The sequence below is a fragment of the Equus caballus genome, chromosome 29, assembly GCF_041296265.1.
Source record: "Equus caballus isolate H_3958 breed thoroughbred chromosome 29, TB-T2T, whole genome shotgun sequence".
Taxonomy (NCBI): domain Eukaryota; kingdom Metazoa; phylum Chordata; class Mammalia; order Perissodactyla; family Equidae; genus Equus; species Equus caballus.
Genome location: NC_091712.1, coordinates 21,361,704 through 21,381,748, shown reverse-complemented (window position 1 = coordinate 21,381,748; position 20,045 = coordinate 21,361,704). Strand labels below are relative to the sequence as shown.

The 20,045-nt window shown below is 36.4% G+C and overlaps 1 protein-coding gene across 4 annotated transcripts in view; it reads right to left on the bottom strand.

The window, feature by feature from the left end:
* The window catches only part of ABI1 (abl interactor 1), a 152,212-nt gene that overhangs the window by 131,643 nt on the left and 524 nt on the right, over positions 1 to 20,045 (bottom strand). The gene's annotated exons all lie outside the window — the stretch shown is intronic.

Below are 20,045 nucleotides of genomic sequence, written 5' to 3'. Positions count from 1 at the left end.
TATGCAACTATGTACTGGAGGGGTTTGGGGAGAAAAAGCAGAAAAAAAAAGAAGATTGGCAACAGTTGTTAGCTCAGGTACCAATGTTAAAAAAAAAAAAGAAATGAAGAAATTCTCCAAGAAATATCTGACTAAATTAGGAAATGCAGCATAACGATTATGGGTATTCTGGAGGGAGAGGAAAGGGAGAAAGGAGCAGAAAGCTTATTCAAAGAAATAATAGCTGAGAAGTTCCCAAACCTGGGGGAAAAGCTGGAAGTACAAGTAAAAGAAGCTAATATAACTCCTAATTACATCAATGTAAAAAGACCTTCTCCAAGGTGTATAGTACTAAAAGGGCAAAAGTCAATGACAAGGAAAAAATATTAAGAGCAGCAAGGGATAAAAAATAATTTAGAAAGGAACCTCTATCAGGCTTTCAGGGATTTCTCAACAGAAACCTTACAGGTTAGGAGAGAGTGGAATGATAAATTCAAAATTCTGAAAGACAAAAACTTTCAGTGAAGAATACTCTATCCCGTGAAAATATCCTTCAGATATGATGGAGAAATAAAAACTTCCCCAGATAAACAAAAGCTGAGGGATTCATCATGACAAGAAGCCCCCTACAGGAAATGATCAAGAAGGCCCTCACATCTGAAAAAAAAAAAGAAAGGGTTTACAAAGCCTTGAGCAAGGAGATAAATAGACAAAATCAGAAAATTGCAGCTATCAGAACTGGTTAGCAAATACTTAATTATAACATTAAGATAAAGGGAAGGAAGACATAAAAATAACTATAATCTCATCATTTTAACCACATATTCACAACACAAAATGGAATAAGTTGTGATAACAATAACCTAGAAGTGAAAGAGGAAAGAGATGGAACCTGCTTAGACTAAAGAAGTAAGAGGCTATCAGAAAACAGACTATCACATCTACGAGATATTTTATAAAAACCTCATGGTAACCACTAAACAAATAATCTCAACAGAGAAACAAATGATAAACAAAGAGAAAACTGAGAAAACCATCACAGAGAACTGCCCAACTGAACTGGCAGTCCAAAATTCAAGGGGGGAGAAACAAGGGAAATATAGAACTGGAAAAAAAGTGATAAAATGGCAGCATTCAGTCTTCATATATCAATAATTACTCTAAATGTAAATGGATTGAATTGTCCAATCAAAGACACAGAGTGGAGGGATGGATTAAAAAACAGGAGGCAACAATATGCTGCATCCAGGAAACACATCTCAGCTCTAAAGACAAACATAGGCTCAGAGTGAAGGGGTGGAAGACAATATTCCAAGCTAACGGCAAACAAAAGAAAGCAGGTGTTGTCATACATCACACAAAGTAGTCTTCAAGATAAAAAAGGCAATGACAGACAAAGAGGGGCAGTAAATAATGATAAAAGAGACACACCACCAAGAATACATAACACTTATAAATATATATGCACCCAACACAGGAGCACCAAATTACACAAAGCAATTATTAAGAAATCTAAAAGGATATATTAATAACAACACAATAATAGTAGGGGACCTTAACAGCCCATTTACAAGAATGGATACATCATCCAGACAGAAAGTCAACAAGGAAATAGCAGATTTAAATGAAAAACTAGACCAGATGGACTTAATAGATATATATAGAACACTCCATACAAAAAGAGCAAAATACACATTCTTCTCAAGCGCACATGGAGCATTCTCAAGCACAGACCATATGGAGGGAAAGAAGGCAAGACTTACTAAACTTAAGAAGATTGAAATCATATCTGGCATCTTTTCTGATCATAATGCTATGAAACTAGAAATCAATGACAAGGAAAAAGCTGGGAAAGTGACAAATATGTGGAGACTAAACAACATGTTCCTGAAAAATGAATAAATCATTGGAGAAATTAAAGGAGAAATAAAAAATATCTGGAGTCAAATGAAAATTAAAAAACACCATACAAACTCATATGGGATGCAGCAAAAGTGATCGTAAGAGGAAAATTCATACCAATTCAGGCCCACCTTAACAAACAAAAAAACTCTCAAATAAGCAATCTTAAACTACATCTAAGAGAATCTGAAAAAGAATGAATAAAAGCCCATATTAGAGCAGAAATAAATGAAATGGAAACAAACAAACAAAAAACAGTAGAAAGGATCAATGAAACAAAGAGCTGTTTCTTTGTGAAGATAAATAAAATTGACAAACTCTTAGCCAGACTTACCAAGAAAAAAAAAAAGGATCAAAGGATCAAATAAATAAAATCAAAAATGAAAGAGGAGAAGTTACAACAGATATCACAGAAATACAAAGGAATAAAAGAGAATACTACGAAAAACTATATGCCAACAAACTGGACAATCTAGAAGGAACAGATAAATTCTTAGACTCATACAACCTCCAAAAACTGAACCAAGAAGAAATACAGAATCGGAATAGATCCATCACAAGTAAAGAGGTTGAAACAGTAATCAAAAACCTCCCAAAAAATAAAAGTTGAGGACCAGATGGCTTCTCTGGAAAATTCTACCAAACATTCCAAGAAGATTGAATACCCATCCTCCTCAAACTATTCAAAAAAATTGAAGAAGATGGAACACTTCCTACCACATTTTATGAGTTGAATATCACCCTGATCCTCAAACCAGACAAGGACAACACAAAGAAGGAAAACTACAGTCCAATATTGCTGATGGACACACTGCAAAAATCCTCAACTAAATATTGGCAAACTAAATACAGCAATACATCAAAAGGATCATACACCATGATCAAGTGGAATTTAAACTAGAGATGCAGGGATGGTTCAACATCCACAAATGAATCCATGTGATATACCACATTAACAAAATGAGGAATAAAAACCACATGATCATCTCAATAGATGCTGAGAAGCACTCGACAAGATCCAATATGCATTTATGATAAAAAGTCTCAATAAAATGGGTATAGAAGGAAAGTACCTCAACATAATAAAGGCTGCACATGACAAACCCATAGCCAACATCATACTCAACAGGGAAAAACTGAATGCCACCCTTCTGAGAACAGGAACAAGACAAGGGTGCCCACTCTCACCACTCTTATTCAATATAGTACTGGAGGTTTTGGCCAGAGCAATTAGGCAAGGAAAAGAAATAAAAGGTATCCAAATTGGCAATGAAGAGGTGAAACTCTCACTGATTGCAGACAACATCATTTTATATACAAAAAAATCCTAAAAAAAAAAAATCCATCAGAAAACAATTAGAGGGGCTGGCCCCGTGGCCAAGTGGTTAGGTTCATTTGCTCTGCTTCAGCTGCCCAGGGTTTTGCCAGTTCGAATCCTGGGAGCGGACATGGCACTGCTCATCAAGCCATGCTGAGGCAGCGTCCCACATGCCACAACTAGAAGGATCCACAACTAAAAATACACAACTATGTACCAGGGGGCTTTGGGAGAGAAAGGAAAAATAATGTCTTTAAAAAAAAGAAAAGAGAAAAACATTAGAAATAATCAACAACTACAGCAAAGCTGTAGGGTACAAAATCAACTTACAAAATCCAGTTGCATTTCTATACTTTAATAAATAACAGAAAGAGAACTCAGGAATATAATCTGATGTACAATCGCAACAAAAATAATAAACTATCTAGGGATAAATTTAACCAAGGAAGTGAAAGACTTATACAATGAAAACTATAAGACATTATTGAGTGAAATCCATGATGACATAAAGAAATGGAAAGATAATCCATGAAAATGGGTTGGAAGAACAAATATAGTTAAAGTGTCCATACTACCTAAGGCAATTTACAGATTCAATGCAATTGCAATCAGAATGCCAATGACACTCTTCTCGGAAATGGAGAAAAGAATCCTAAAATTCACGTGCAGCAAGAAAAGACCCCAAATAGCTAAAGCAATCCTGAGAAAAAAGAACAAAGCTGGAGGCATGACATCCCTGACTTCAAAATATACTACAAAGCTATAGTAATCAAAACAGCATGGTACAGGTACAAAAACAGACACACGGATCAAGGGAACAGAAGTGGAAGCCCAGTAATAAAACCATATATCTACGGAAGCTAATCTTCAACAAAGGAGCTAAGAACATACAACGGAAAAATGAAAGTCTCTCCAATGAATATTGTTGGGAAAACTGGACAGCCACATGCAAAAGAAGGAAGGTAGAACAATATCTTCCACCACACACAAAAATTAACTCAAAATGGATCAAAGACGTGAAGGTAGGACGTCAAGCCATAAAATTCCTAGAAGAAAATATAGGCAGTACACTCTTTGACATCAGTCTTTGAAGGATATTTTCAAATACCACGCCTATTTGAACAAGGGAAACAAAAGAAAAAATAAACAAGTGGAACTTCATCAGACTGAAGAGCTTCTGAAAGGTAAAGGAAACCAGGAATAAAACAAAGAGGCAACCTACCAACTGGGAGAAAATATTTGCAAATCATATATCCAACAAAAGGTTAACCTCCAAAATATATAAAGAACTCACACAACTCAACAACCAAAAAACAAACAACCCAATCAAAAAATGGGCAGAGGATCTGAACAGATATTTTTCCAAAGAAGTTATACAGATGGCCAGCAGGTACTTGAAAAGATGTTCAACATCACTAATCATCAGGGAAACGAAAGTCAAAGCTACAATGAGATATCATCTTACTCCCACTAGAATGGCTATAATTACCAAGACAAAAAATAATGAACGTTGGAGAGGATGTGGAGAAAAGAGAACCCTCATACATTGCTGGTGGCAATGTAAACTGGTGCAGCCACTATGGAAAACAGTACGGAGATTTCTCAAAAAATTAAATATTGAAATACCATGCAACCCAGGTATTCCACTACTGGGTATTTATCCAAAGAACTTGAAATCAACAATTCGAAGAGACTTCTGCACCCCTGTGTTCACTGCAGCATTATTCACAATAGCTAAGAAATGGCAGCAACACAAGTGCCCATTAACTGATGATTGGATGAAGATTTGGTAAATATATACAATGGAATACTACTCGGCCATAAAAAAGACAAAATCGTCCCATCTGCAACAATATGGATGGACCTTCAGGGTATTATGTTGAGCAAAATAAGCCAGACAAAGACAAACACCTTATGATTTCACTCATATGTGGACGATAAATTAACACATGGACAAAGACAACAGATTGGTAGTTACCAGACAGGAAGGGGGTTGGAGTGTGGGCATAAGGGGTAAAGTGGCACATTTATATGGTGACTGACAAATAATAACATACAACTGAAATTTCACAATTTTGTAAACTATTATGATCTCAATAAAAAACGTTGGTTTTGGTTTTTCGAAAAGATCAACAAAATTGACAAACCTTTATCTAGACAGACTAAGGAAAAAAGAGAGAAGACTCAAATTACTAAAATCAGAAATGAAAGTCGGAACATTACTACTTATTCTACTGAAATAAAAAGGATTATAAGAGAGTACTGTGAACAATTAATTGTACGCTGACAAAATGGATAACCTAAGTGAAATGGAAAATTCCTAGAAACGCAAAACCTACCAAGACTGAGTCAGGAGGAAATAGAAAATCTGAATAGACCTACAACCAGTAGAGATTGAATCAGTAATCAAAAATCTCTTGACAAAGAAAAAACTTGGACCTGTGGTGCATTCTACAAAACATTTAATGAGAGCTAATATCAATCCTCCTGAAACTTTCCCAGAAAATTGAAGAGGAAGGAACACTTCCTACCTTATTCTATGAGGTCAGCATTACCCTGATACCAAGGCCAGAAAAAGACACAACAAGAAAAGAAAACAACAGAACAATATCCCTTATGAACATTAATGCAAAAATTCTCAGCAAAATACTAGGAAACAGAATTCAGCAGCATATTAAAAGGATGATGCACCATGAACAAGTGAGATTTATTCTTGGAATGCAAGGATTTTTCAACATACAAAAATCAATCAGTGTAATATGCCACATCAACAGAAAGAAGAAAAAAAACACTTGTGATCATCTCAATTGATGCAGAAAAATCATTTGATAAAATTCAATACCCGTTCAAGATAAAAATGCTTAATAAAGTAGGAATAGAAGGAAATTCTCTCAACATAATAAAAGCCATATATGAAAAATTCACAGTGAACATGATACCCAATGGAAAAGCATGAAAACGTTTTCTCTAAGATCAGGAACAAGACAAGGATGCCTACTTTTACCACTTCTATTCAGCAAGTACTGGATATTCTAGCCAGAGCAATTAGACAAGAAAAAGAAATAAAAGGCACAGAAATTGGAAAGGAAGAAGTAAAAAAAAAAAAATTATCTTCACAGATAATATGATCTTGTATGTGGAAAACCATAAAGCTTCCATACACACAAAAGTCTGTTAGAATAAATAAATGAATTCAGCAAAGTAATAAGATACAAAGTCAATGTACAAACATCAGTTGCATTTCCATACACAATTAATAATCTGAAAAGTAAATTACAAAAATAACTCCATTGACAATAGCATCAAAAAGAATAAAATACATAGGAATTAACTAAGGAGGTGAAAGACTTTTACAATGAGAAAACATTGGTGGAAGAAATTAAAGACATAAATGAATTGAAACATCCCATGTTCATGAATTGGAAGACTTAATATTGTTAAAATGTCAATACTACCCAAGGCGATCTACAAATTCAATGCAATCCCTATCAAAATCCCAATGATAGGGCCGGCCCGGTCAGTGTATGAGGGTACCCTTTTCTCCACATCCTCTCCAACATTCGTTATTTTTTGTCTTGGTAATTATAGCCATTCTAATGGGAGTAAGATGACACCTCATTGTAGTTTTGATTTGCATTTCCCTGATGATTAGTGATGTTGAACATCTTTTCATGTGCCTATTGGCCATCTGTATATCTTCTTTGGAAAAGTATCTGTTCAGATCCTCTGCCCATTTTTTGATGAGGTTGTATGTTTTTTGGTTGTTAAGTTGTGTGAATTCTTTACATACTTTGGAGATTAACCTCTTGTTGGATATATGATTTGCAAATATTTTCTCCCAGTTGGTAGTTGTCTGTTTTGTTCCTGGTTTCCTTTGCCTTGCAGCAGCTCTTTAGTCTGATAAAGTCCTATTTGTTTATTTTTTCTTTTGTCTCCCTCGCTTGAGTAGATATGGTATTCAAAAATATCCTTCAAAGACTGATGTCAAAGAGTGTACTGCCTATAATTTCTTCTAGAAGTTTTATGCTTTCATGTCTACCTTCAAGTCCCTTATCTATTTTGAGTTAATTTTTGTGTATGGTGAAAGATAATGCTCTAATTTCATTCTTTTGCATGTGGCTGTCCAGTTTCTCCAACATTCATTGAAGAGACTTTCCTTTCTGCTTTTGTATGTTCTTGGCTCCTTTGTCAAAGATTAGCTGTGCGGTTTTATTTCTGGGCTTTCAATTCTGTTCCCTTGATCTGTGTGTCTGTTTTTGTCCCTGTGCCATGCTGTTTTGATTACTATAGCTTTGTAGTATATTTTGAAGTCAGGGATTGTGATACCTCCAGCTTTGTTCTTTTTTCTCAGGATTGCTTTAGCTATTCGGGGTCTTTTGTTGCCCCATATGAATTTTAGAATTCTTTGTTTCTATTTCCGTAAAGAATGTCATTGGGATTCTAATTGGGATTGCATTGAATCTGTAGATTGCTGTAGGTAGTATGGACATTTTAACTACGTTTATTCTTCCAATCCATGTGCATGGAATCTCTTTCCATTTCTTTATGTCTTATATAATTTCTTTCAATAATATCTTATAGTTTTCATTGTACAGGTCTTTCACCTCCTTGGTTAAATTTATTCCTAAGTATTTTATTCTTTTTCTTGTGATTGTAAATGTGATTGTATTCTTGAGTTCTCTTTCTGTTAGTTTGTTATTACAGTATAGCAAGGCAATTGAATATTGTGAGATGATTTTGTACCATTCAACTTTGCTGTAGTTGTTGATTATTTCTAATAGGTTTCCAATGCATTTTTTAGGATTTTCTATATATAAAAAGATGTCTTTTGCAAACAGAGAGTTTCACTTCTTCATTGCCAATTTGGACACCTTTCATTTCTTTTCCTTGCCTAATTGCTCTGGCTAAAACCTCCAGTGCTATGTTGAATAAGAGTGGCAAGAGTGGGCACTTTGGCTTGCTCCTGTTCTCAGAGGGATGGCATTCAGTTTTTCCCTGTTGAATATTTATGTTGGCTGAGGGTTTGTCATATATGGCCTTTATTATGTTGAGGTAAGTTTATTCCATACCCATTTCATTGAGAGTTTTTAAAATCATAAGTGGATGTTAGATCTTGTCAAATTCTTTCTCAGCATCTAGTGAGATGATCATGTGGTTTTTATTCCTCATTTTGTTAATGTGGTGTATCACCTGGTTTGATCTGTGGATGTTGAAACATCCCTGTGCCTCTGGTTTAAATCCCACTTGATCATGTTGTATGATCCTTTTGCTGTATTGCTGTATTTAGTTTGCCAATACTTAGTTGAGGACTTTTGCATCTACATTCATCAGCAATATTGGCCTGTGGTTTTCCTTCTTTGTGTTGTCCTTTTTTGGCTTTGAGATCAGGGTGATGTTCAACTCATAAAATGTGGTAGGAAGTGTTCCATCTTCTTCAATTTTTTGGAATAGTTTGAAAAGGATAGGTATTCAATCATCTTTGAATGTTTGGTAGAATTTTCCAGAGAAGCCATCTGGTCCTCAACTTTTATTTTTTGGGAGGTTTTTAATTACTGTTTCAATCTCTTTACTTGTGATGGGTCTATTCCAATTCTGTATTTCTTCTTGGTTCAGTTTTTGGAGGTTGTATGAGTCTAAGAATTTATCCATTTCTTCTAGATTGTCCAATTTTTTGGCAAATAGTTTTTCATAGTATTCTCTTATAATCCTTCATATTTCTATGATGTCCATTGTAATTTCTCCCTTTAAATTTCTAATTTTATTTTATTGAGGCTTCTTTCTTTTTCTTCTAGTGATTCTAAGTGTTTGTGAATTTTGTTTATCTTCTCAAAGGATCAGCTCTTTGTTTCATTAATCTTTTCTACTGTTTTTTTGGTTTCTAGTTCATTTATTTCTGCTCTAATTTTTATTATTTCCCTCCTTGTGCTGACTTTGGGCTTTGTTTGTTCTTCTTTTTCAAATTCTACTAGGTGTAGTTTAAGATTGGTTATTTGAGATTTTTCTTGTTTGTTAAGGTCGGTCTGTATTGCTATGAATTTCCCTCTTAGGACCAATTTTGCTGCATCCCATATGAGTTAGTATGGTGTATTTTCATTTTCATTCTTCTCCAGATATTCTTTGATTTTTCCTTTAATTTCTTAAATGATACATTGTTTGTTCAGGAGCACGTTGTTTAGTCTCCACATATTTGTCCCTTTCTCAGCTTTTTTCTTGTAGTTGATTTCTAGTTTCATGGCATTATGGTCAGAAAATGCTTGATATGATTTCAGTCTTCTTAAATTTATTGAGGCTTGCCTTGTTTCCTAATGTATGGTCTATCTTTGATAATGTTCCATGTACACTTGAGAAGAATGTGTATTCTGCTGATTTTGGATGGAATGTTCTACATGTATCTAGTAAGTCCATCTGGTCTAGTGTTTGATTTAAGGCCACTGTTTCCTCGTTGGCTTTCTGTCCGGATGATCTATCCATTGGTATAGGAGGGTTGTTGAGGTCCCCTACTATTATTGCATTGCTTATTTCTCCCTTTAGGTCTGTTGATAGTTGCTTTATGTAATTTGGTGCTCCTGTTTTGGGTGCTTATATATATGTGTGTTATATTCTCTTGGTGGAGTGTCCCCTTTATCATTATATACTGCCCTCTTTGTCTCTCACTGCCTTTTTTATCTTGAAGACCACTTCATGTGATGTAAATATGGCAACACCTGCTTTCTTTTGTTTGCCATTTGCTTGGAGTATCATCTTCCACCCCTTCACTCTGAGCCTGTGTTTGTCTTTAGAGGTGAGATATGTTTCCTGGAGGAAGCATACTGGTGGGTACTGTTTTTTAATCCATCCAGACCCTCTGTGTATTTTGATTGGAGAATTCAACCCATTTACATTTAGAATGATTATTGATATATGAGGACTTAATGCTGCCATTTTATCACTTGTTTTCCAGTTTTTCTGTATTTCCCTTGTTTGTTATCCTGTGTATTTTGACTGCAAATTCAGTTTGCTGGCTCTCTCTGATGGTTTTCTCTTTTGGATTATTTGTTTAGTGGTTACCATGAGGTTTGTATAAAAGATCTTGTAGATGAGATAGTCCATTCTCTGATAGCCTCTTTTTATTTTGGTCTAAGCAGCTTTCATCCCTCTCCTCTTCCCCTTCTAAGTTGTTTTCATAGCTTATTTCATTATGTGTTGAAAATTTGTGGTTAAAGTGAAGTGATTATTTTTATTTTTGATGTTTTCCTTCCCTGTATCTTTAGAGTTATAATTGACTATTTGCTGCTTTGTTCTGATAAAATTGCAATTTTCTGATTTTGTCTGCCTATTTATCTCCTTGCTCAAGGCTTTGTAAACCCTTTCTTCTTTCTGGTATGAGGGCCTTCTTGATCATTTCTTGTGTGTGTGTGTGTGTGGGGGGGGGTCTTGTGGTGATGGACTTCCTCAGCTTTTGTTTATCTGATGAAGTTTTTATTTCTCCATCATATCTGAAGGATATTTTCACTGGATAAAGTATTATTGGCTGAAAATTTCTGCTGAGAGCCTGATAAGAGTTCCTTTGTAGGTTATTCTCTTCTGCCTTACTGCCCTTAATATTTTTTGTCATTGACTTTTGCCAGCTTTGCTAATATACATCTTGGAGGTCTTTTTACATTGTTGTAATTAGGTGTCCTATTGGCTTCATTTACATGTAGTTCCAGCTCCTTCTCCAGGCTAGGGAAGTTCTCAGTTATTATTTCTTTGAACAAGCTCTCTGCTGAGCTCTCCCTCTCTTCCCCTTCTGGAATACCTATAATCCTTATGTTGCATTTTCTAATTGAGTCAGATATTTCTTGGAGAATTTCTTCATTTCTTTTTAGTGTCATTTCTCTCTCCTCATCCATGTGGAGCATTTCTGGGTTCCTAACCTCTAGACTGCTAATTCTACCCTCCATAATATCAGCTCAGTTATGTAAGGACTCCAGATTTTTCTTTATCTCACTCATTGTGTTTTTCATCTCCAACCTTTCTGACTGGTTTTTCTTTATAGTTTTGATCTCCTTTGTGAAGAATTTCCTCTGTTCATTAATTTTGTTCCTGATTTCATTCAACTGCCTTTCTGAATTCTCTTGTAACTCATTGAGTTTTTCTATGATGGCTATTTTGAATTCTCTGTCATTTAGATTGCAGATTTCTTTGCTTTCAGTATTTATTTCTGGGTGTTTATCTTTTCCCTTCTGGCCTGGAATATTAATATATTTCTTCATACCCTTTGATGGAGTGGATTTGTGTCATTGCATAGTGATAGTATTTGGTTGCAGGTTCCACCTGCTGCAACTGTGGAGCAGGGCAGGAGCTGTGTAATCTGAGCCCACCATGATCCTTTTCAGCTGTGCCTGTCTGAGCCTGGGCCACTTCTTGGGATTGCAGTGGCGCTGTAGGGTCTCCCACTGAATGGGAAAGCAATCATGCAGGGCCTCAGGGCTGCTGCCCCCTGCTCTTACAGTCCTACCAAGATGTGCTTCCTGCTTTGGGGCTACACTCTTAGTATGGGTGTTCATGTCAGCCAGGAGCTCATTTGCCTGGGCCACAGACATGCCACTATCTGCTCCTAGGTCACACCAGCTCTTGTGTTTGGTGAGTTTCACCTCCCCACTGAGTTAGAGCAAGAGCCACTCCCTGGGACTGGGGCAGGACTGTGGGCTCTCCGACTGGACCAGAGAATGATCATGCATGGGCTCAGGGCTGCTGCTGCCTGCTCCCACAGTACTGTCAAGTTGTGCCCCCTCCTTCAGGGCCACAGTGGTACTATGGGAGTTCGAGGCAGCTGGGAGCTTGTTTGCCTTGGCTCACAGGCCCACCGCCATCTGCTCCTAGGTTGCTCCAGCCTTTGTGCTTGGTGGGTAGGACCTCCCCACTGGGTCCAAGCCTGAGCCATTCCCTGTGGACTGTGCAGCCCTGTGGACTCTCCCACTACACAGGGAAGCAATCAAATGGGGCTCAAGTCTGCCATTAACTGTTTCCACATTTGCACTGGGGAGCGCTCCCACCTTTGGAGCTGCAGTGGTGCTCTGAGTGCTCTAGCTGGGAGAGCAGTTGCGCAAGTGTACTGGGCTGCCTGGGGGTCAGAGAGTGTTCACCTATCTCCACCACCTCCTCAGGGGTAGTGCCTCCACCTTCAGACGTATAGCTGTGTGGTCTCTCAGGTGTCCTGATGCTCTCTGTGGGCATCCTCTGCTGATCAATGAATGTCCATTTAGTCGTAGTTTGAAGGGGGAGAGACAAAGGGAACAGTTCACTCCACCATGCTGCTGACATCACTCCCGTATTGTTTTTAAGGCAGTTCCATTTACTCTGTTTGGAACACACTAGCCTATTGCAGGCAGGAAAGATATTCACTCTCTGAAGAAAAACAGTCCAACCTTTTAGTTCCGATTAATCTTGGATGAAAATAGTTGATGGATTTGGCTTTAGTGAAATAAATATAAAGGCGTGAGTTATCAAAAAAAATAAAGATTTGCATTGCAAAGTTAATTTTTGTGTAATAAGATTTCTCCATTTTCCTACTGCTTCCAGATTTTCCAAAGGCATATAATTTATAAACTTGACTTTCTAATGGTGATAAAATATACATAACAAAAATGTTACCATTTTAACCATTTTTAAGTGTACAGTTCAGTACTGTTAAATACTTTCATAATGATATGCAATCATCACCATCCTCCATCTCCAGAACTTTTTCTTCTTCCCAAAGTGAAATTTCATACCCATTAAATAATTCCCCATTCACCCCTCCACCCAGCCCCTGGCAACCACCATTCCACTTTCTGTCTGTACGAATTTAACTACTCTAGATACGTCATGGAATCTTGCGATATTTCTCCTTTGTCACTGGCTTATCTCACTTAGCATAATATCTTCAAGGTTTATCCATGTTGCAGCATGTGTCAGAATTTCCTTCATTTTTAAGGCTGAATCATATTCCATTGTATTTATATACCACATCTAGTTTATCCATTCAGCTGTTCACGGACACTTGGGTTACTTCCACCTTTCAGCTATTGTGAATATTGCTGCTATGAACATGGTCGTACAAACATATGTCTGAGTCTCTGCTCTCAATGTTTTTGGATATATATTAGGGAGGAAATTGCTGGGTCATATGATAATTCTATTTCTAAAATATGTTGAAGAACTGCCATTCTGCTTTCCAGAGCAGCTGTACCATTTTATGTTCCCACCAGCAATGAATAATGGTTTCAATTTCTCTGCATCCTTGCCAACACTGTGATTTTCTGTTTTTTTCAAAGCAGCCATCCTAATGAATGTGAAGTGGCATTTAACTGTGGTTTTGATTTGCATTTCTCTATTGATTAGTCATGTTGAGCATCATTTCATGTGATTATTGGCCATTTGCATATCATCTTTGCAGAAATATCTATTCAAATTCTTTGCCCATTTAAAAATCCAGGTTTTTGTTTGTTTATTTGTTTGTTTTACTGAGTTGTGGGAACTAGTATTTAAAAGGTAGCATTTCAAATCAGGGGAGAAACAATGGATTATTCAATAAGCAATGTGGGGCAATTGGGTAAAGTTCTATAAAAAATTGAAAACTGTTACTTTTTCATATTTTCTTTTTAAAGGGAAATAAAATATTCAGATAAAAATGTAGACCATTTATGCACCATAAGCAGTCCCTTCACCCAAGGCAATCTCTAGCATGAATTTAGTGTTTATCATTCTATCTATTGAAAAAATAATTTTCTATAGTGTTTGTATAAACAACTTATAGTTCTGTTTTGTGCTTTATATATGCTACAAATTGATTTTTTCACTTAACATATATTCTTTAGATTCATATAGCATAGTATAGTCTATTCCTTTTCATTGCTGTATAGTATTTCATTGTTCAAATGTTCCACATTTTATTATCTATTCTCCATTTGAAGATGTTTTGGTTATTTCAAACTGCTTACTATTACACAAAGCTCTCTGATGGACATCTTTATACCTGTCTCCATGTACACATGGGTGAGAGTTTTACAGAATATATGCTAGAAAAGGAGATTGCTTCATTAGTGGGTCTGTATACTTTCATTTTTGGTAGAAAATACCAAATTTATCTCTAGTAGGTTGTATCAATTTATGAGAGTTCCATATGTTCATATTACCACTAGCATCTTATACTGTCAGACATAAAACTACTACCAAGACTGATGAAGAAAAAATGGTATATCCTTGTTTTAATTTGTGTTTCTCTGATTACTACTGAGATTGAGTATCTTCTCATTTGTGTTTTTGGCCATTTATTTTTCCTCTTCTGTTACGTGCCAGAGCTTTTCCTTTAGCCATTTTTCCATTGAATTTTTGTCTTTTAGTTTTAGTTAAAGAGCTCTTTATTTCTTCTGTGCAAAAATCTTTTGTCTGTTACAGATTGTTTCAGTTATAAATTCCATTTTTCTTCAAGCAACAAAAAACCTTGAGAAAGACAGATGTTTATGTTTTTCTTGGATCAAGAGATTTGGACATGCACTGTATGAGGCTTGTGCAGATGTTCATGATGTCATCAAGAACCCAGGCTCCTCTTCTCTTTCTGTTTTCACCCCTCTGGTATATGTTTTTGTCATTATGGGGCAAGACAGCTGCTATACCTCTATCCATTTTAACAACCTTTCAGGAAGAAGAAGGATGAGGGTAAAAGGCAAAAGCCAAAAAGGGGAAAGGGGTGTGCCAGCTAAATCTTTACATGTAAAAATCCTTCACATAAGCACTATCCAGCAACTTCCACTCTAATCATAAACCAGAACAGCGACACATGGCTACCTTTAGCTGTAAGAGGGGCTCGGAAATTGAGGTTTTAGCTTTTCATAATCTCTGTAGAGACAAGGGAGAAAGGAGTTGTAATTGGAGACTGTATCAATCAATATATGTGTTGAAAGTATTTTTTCCAAATCTGTGGCATGCTTTTCATTTCATATTATGTATCTTCTTTCATACTAAAGTTTTTAATTTGGATGTAGTCAAATGTATTGTTATGGACTGAACATTTGTGTCTACTCCAAATTCATCTCCTGAAACTCTAATCCTCAATGTGATGCTTTTTGGAGGTGGGGCCTTGGGGAGGTAATTAGGGTTAGATTAGTTCAGGAGGGTAGGACTCTCATGACGGGATCAGTGTCCTTATAAGAAGATGAAGAGAAAGAGATCTTTCCCTCTCAATGAGTACATATGGTACTGGGGAAAGGGTATGTGAGGATACAGCAAGGCAGCCATTTGCAAGCCAGGGAGGGGACCCCCACTAAGAACCCCATCCAACTAGGACCCTGATCTTGGACTTCACAGGCTCCAGAATTGTGAGAAACAAATGTCTGTTGTTTAAGTCACCCAGTCTGTGTTTATTTATTGCAGCCTAAGCTGACTAAGACATTCATCCATATTTTCTTTTTGTAATTCTATTTTTGGGGCTTGTTAAGTAAACCTTTCATTAACACTTAACCATAAACAAGACCACTGGGCTGCACAACTTCAGGGAGCACCAATTAACATAGATTATAACACAAATGGTGTCCCCCAGTGTTGTGCAATGAAGCCGCTATTCTATTTTTCTTGTAATGATTTTAAAGACATATTTTACACAGTAGATCCTTAATCTGTGTGGAATTTATTATGTGTATGTCTGAGGTAAGGATCTTATTATCTTTGTTTTCTATGTGGAATTGGTCCATTGCTATTCATTAAATAGTTCATCCTTTCTCCACTAATTTTTAATGCCTATCTCTAGGTTCTCTCCTCTGTCCCATTAAACTAAGTAGCTTTTCTTCAGTCGCTATCACACTCATTAATTACCAATGGTCCCTAAGTATGCTACTTGGCAGGGCCAATCCATTGTGGTAGAGATTGCTACTTGTTCACCAAGTCCAGTTTTCTTTTTCTCTAGAAATTTAGCTAGACTAAAATTTTTCAGTCTTGCTAGAAGTTAAGTGGGACCAATGAAATGTTGGTGGAAAGTGATATTTGCCACTTCCAGATGCGGCTCCTTAAAATTTCCATTGAGATTCTCTGTGCCTTCTCTCTGCCCTCCTCTTCTGGCTGGACGCAGCAGATCCAGCAGAGGAATGTGAGGTCCTCCAGGATGATGGAGCCACTAGACAGAAGCATATTGCACTCTGATGACTCAATGGAGCAGAGCTCACCCATCCCTTGCTCTTCTTCTACTGACTAGCATTGGACTGTGACATGTGTAACACATGAATTTTACTGTGTTAAGTCTCCGAGATACTGCAGTTGTTGATGGTAGCAGCTACCCCACCCTGACTAACGTAAAATGTTCTTCCTGGAGTCATCTTGCCTGCTCTGAGTCTTTCCGTAAGGTTTTTAGTCAGCTTATAAAGTTCCTCAGAGTCCTGTAGGGATTATAAGTGGAGTTACATTGCATTTATGAGTTAATTTGGGAAAAATTTTCCCCTTTATAACTTTGGACATAACTATTATATGTCCATTTATTCAGGTCTTTCATGTCCATTGGTAAATTTTACAATTTTTCTCCACGAAAGTATTACACATTTTTTATTTGTTTCTAGTACTTTGGAAGTTATTGTTACTGTGAATATGATTTTTTCTGTTACATTTTCTAATTGATTACTGTTGGTTTGAAGGATCACTATTGATTGAGCTTATGTTCAACAACCTTGCTAAAACCTTTCTTAGTTGTAATAATTGTAGCTTCCCTTAAATTTTCTATGTGGACAACATCTGCAAATAATGAAATGTTTACTTTTTCTTTCCTGATTCTTACATTTCATTCATATTCTTTTGTCTTGCTTGCATTAGCTAAGGCTTTCTTATGTTCTACAAGTTTGTACTTTTGTTTTTTACATTTAAGTTTTTAATCTATCTAGGTTTGATTTTTGTATTTCAATATTCTAATAGGAAACTATAGATTTTGTATGTTTACCTTAAGTTATTCACCTTCTTGGACTCATATTAATTTCAATAGTATTTTAGTTTATTCAACGTTATTTTTTCTAGATAGACAATATTATCTAAAAATAATCATTTTGACTCTTCCTTTCTTATGTTTATGCCTCATTTCTTTTTCCTGTTTCATTTCATTGGCTATGACTGCCAGAAGTATGACTGGTGTCTGCTTCCATAACAAAATACTACAAACTGGGTGGCTTAAACAACAGAAATTTATATCTCATGGTTCTGGAGGCTTGGAAGTCCATGATCAAGGTGCCAGCTGATTTGGTTTCTGGTGAGAGCTGTTTTCCTGGCTTGCTGCCTTCTTGGTGTGTCCTCATATAGTGGAGAGAAAGAGCTCTGGTCTCTCTTCCCCTTCTTCTGAGCGGACCAGCCCTACTGGATTAGAGTCTCGCCCTTATGACCTCATTTAACCTTGATCAACAGGCCCAGTCTCCAAATATAGTCACACTTGGGGTTAGAGCTTCAACATGTGAATTTTGGACACACAAATATTCAGTCCATAAGAGATGGTATTTCTGAATAACCGCCAAGGGTTCCCCCCCCCCCATTTTCTCTTTTTATCTATGTTAGTAGATTTTTAAAGAAGTTTACCTTTCTATGTATTCCTGGAATAAACTTTGTTTGGCCACTCTAAAAGTAACAATTAGAATAATTGTGGTAAATTTGCATTGAGTCATTATTCTTAGAGAAGCTGGACCTATATCTCCCAGAATTCCCTTCCCTGTATTGTTCCAACTTTGGGTTGCCATAAGAATTTATGTGAGATTTGGGAGGTAGAAGTGAAGCAGCTCTGAAAGGTGCCAGGCATGGAGTAGCAGCTTGACCCACAGTTTCTCTTGAGTCTTAGCTCAGGCATGAGTTCAGCTCCATGGAGACTGGTTCCTTTTTGTTCTGAAGGTCATCTACGTCATTGAGTTTAGAGGCAGTGAGAGAAAATACAGGATTCAATTTGTCCTCATTGGTTCTGCTTTGTCCGTAGGGGTTTCGATTTGTCTTTGCTCTTCCCTACTTCACACCAGTTCCTGACTATAGGACATGCTGACCTAGAGTAATTTTAGGCCCGCCTCCAGACACAGAGGCAATAGTCTTCCACAGGCCTCTTGACCAGCTCCCATAATTCTATAAAGTCTAATCCCTGTAATTAATCTCATGCCACACCAATCACAGTGGTTCTACTTTCCTGATCAAATTCTAGCTGAATCAAAATATTTCATCTTTATGGATTTATAAATAAAGTACAAACTCCTTTGCAGGGCATATATGACCTTAAGTCGGCCTCAATCAGCTTTTCATCCAATACCTTGTCCCACCTTCCCTCACATCTTTGATCCCAACACATGAACAAATTTCCTGCTTATCACATATGGTATGATGTTTTAGCTTTTACATCTTTCCCAGAATGACTCTCTCTCATCATCTCTGCTTGTAAATAACATCTCATCCCAGAAGAATCAGGTGAAATGTTGCTTCCTCTATGACATCTTCCTCATCTGTGTCACATACATTTAATTACTCTCTTGTTCCCATGGCACTTAAAAAAATATTAACGTAAATTTCAATTGAAGCATGACATAAACAAAAATGAACAAATCTTAGTTACACATTCAATTGAGTTTCACAAAGTGAACATACTCATGTAACAAGCACCAAATTCAACAAATAGAACATTACCATAACCCCATAATTCCCACATTCCATTTCCAGACACTCTATCTCCAGCCTGAATTTGAACATAGGCTGGTTTTGCCTGTTTTTGAACTTTATATAAATGGAATCATACAATATGTTCTCTTTTGAATCTATATTCTTTTTCTCCACATTACGTCTGAGATTCATAGATGTTGAATAGGTGTAGTTCATTTGTTCTCACTGCTCTTCAGCAGTCCCTATTTACCCAGTCTACTGCTGATGGTCACTGAGTCGTTTCCAGGTTGGGCTATTACCAAATAGCGTTGTTATTAACATTTTTGTAGTTGTCTTTTGATGCACATAATGTAGCATTTTTTACATCCTTTAATTTCAACACTTTTGCATTGTGTTGCAATTCCTATATTACATATCTGTTGACCACACTAGACTGAGTTCCCCGAGGGGCTTTGTAAACCTCAGTGTCAACTACATCACATGGGACACAGTAGGGGTTTAAAAATGTTTGTAAAGGAAAGAGCATCTTGAAGAAGCCTTTTTTAGTTATTTCAATATATATTCCTTTATGTTTCTTAAGATCCATAAGCTAATTATTTTATCTTTCTTATAGTCACGTGTAAGAATGGGCCTCTTATTAATTAAAACATCTCTAGAAATACATGATCAAGAATGCTTATTATGGTGATCATTCCACAATATATACAAATATTGAATCATTATGTTGTACACCTGAGCTAATATGAAGTTATATGTCAATTATATTTCAATTAAAAAAAAGCTTCATATTGGGCACTGTACTGTAAGTACTGAAAGACATTAACTAGTGTTCCAAGACATATATTTTAGGTAAAATTACAGTTTCACAAAATTGGAAGGCACCTTGGGAACTGATTCAATCCATCATATTCATCATTAGGTTTCAGCAGGAGTTACCACACCTAAACGAGCCCAGCGATGTGAAAGAGCTACTTTTTAAATACTTTTACCTGAATAACCTCAAGTTCCTTTCTCCTTATGCTATTCTCCTTTATTGGAAATCCAGACTACCAGCAAATGGAAATTCAACAGAAATTATTGGCACAAAACTCTTACTCATCATTATCTAAAGATCAACATACTGTAAATTAGTTTATTACATAAGCTCAACGAACAGTTGTCAAAATGAAGTCCTGGATTAGGGAAAAAATACCCAAGTCCTTTTATAAGTATGCGTGACCGAGTAGACTGGAACTGAAAAGCATATCAT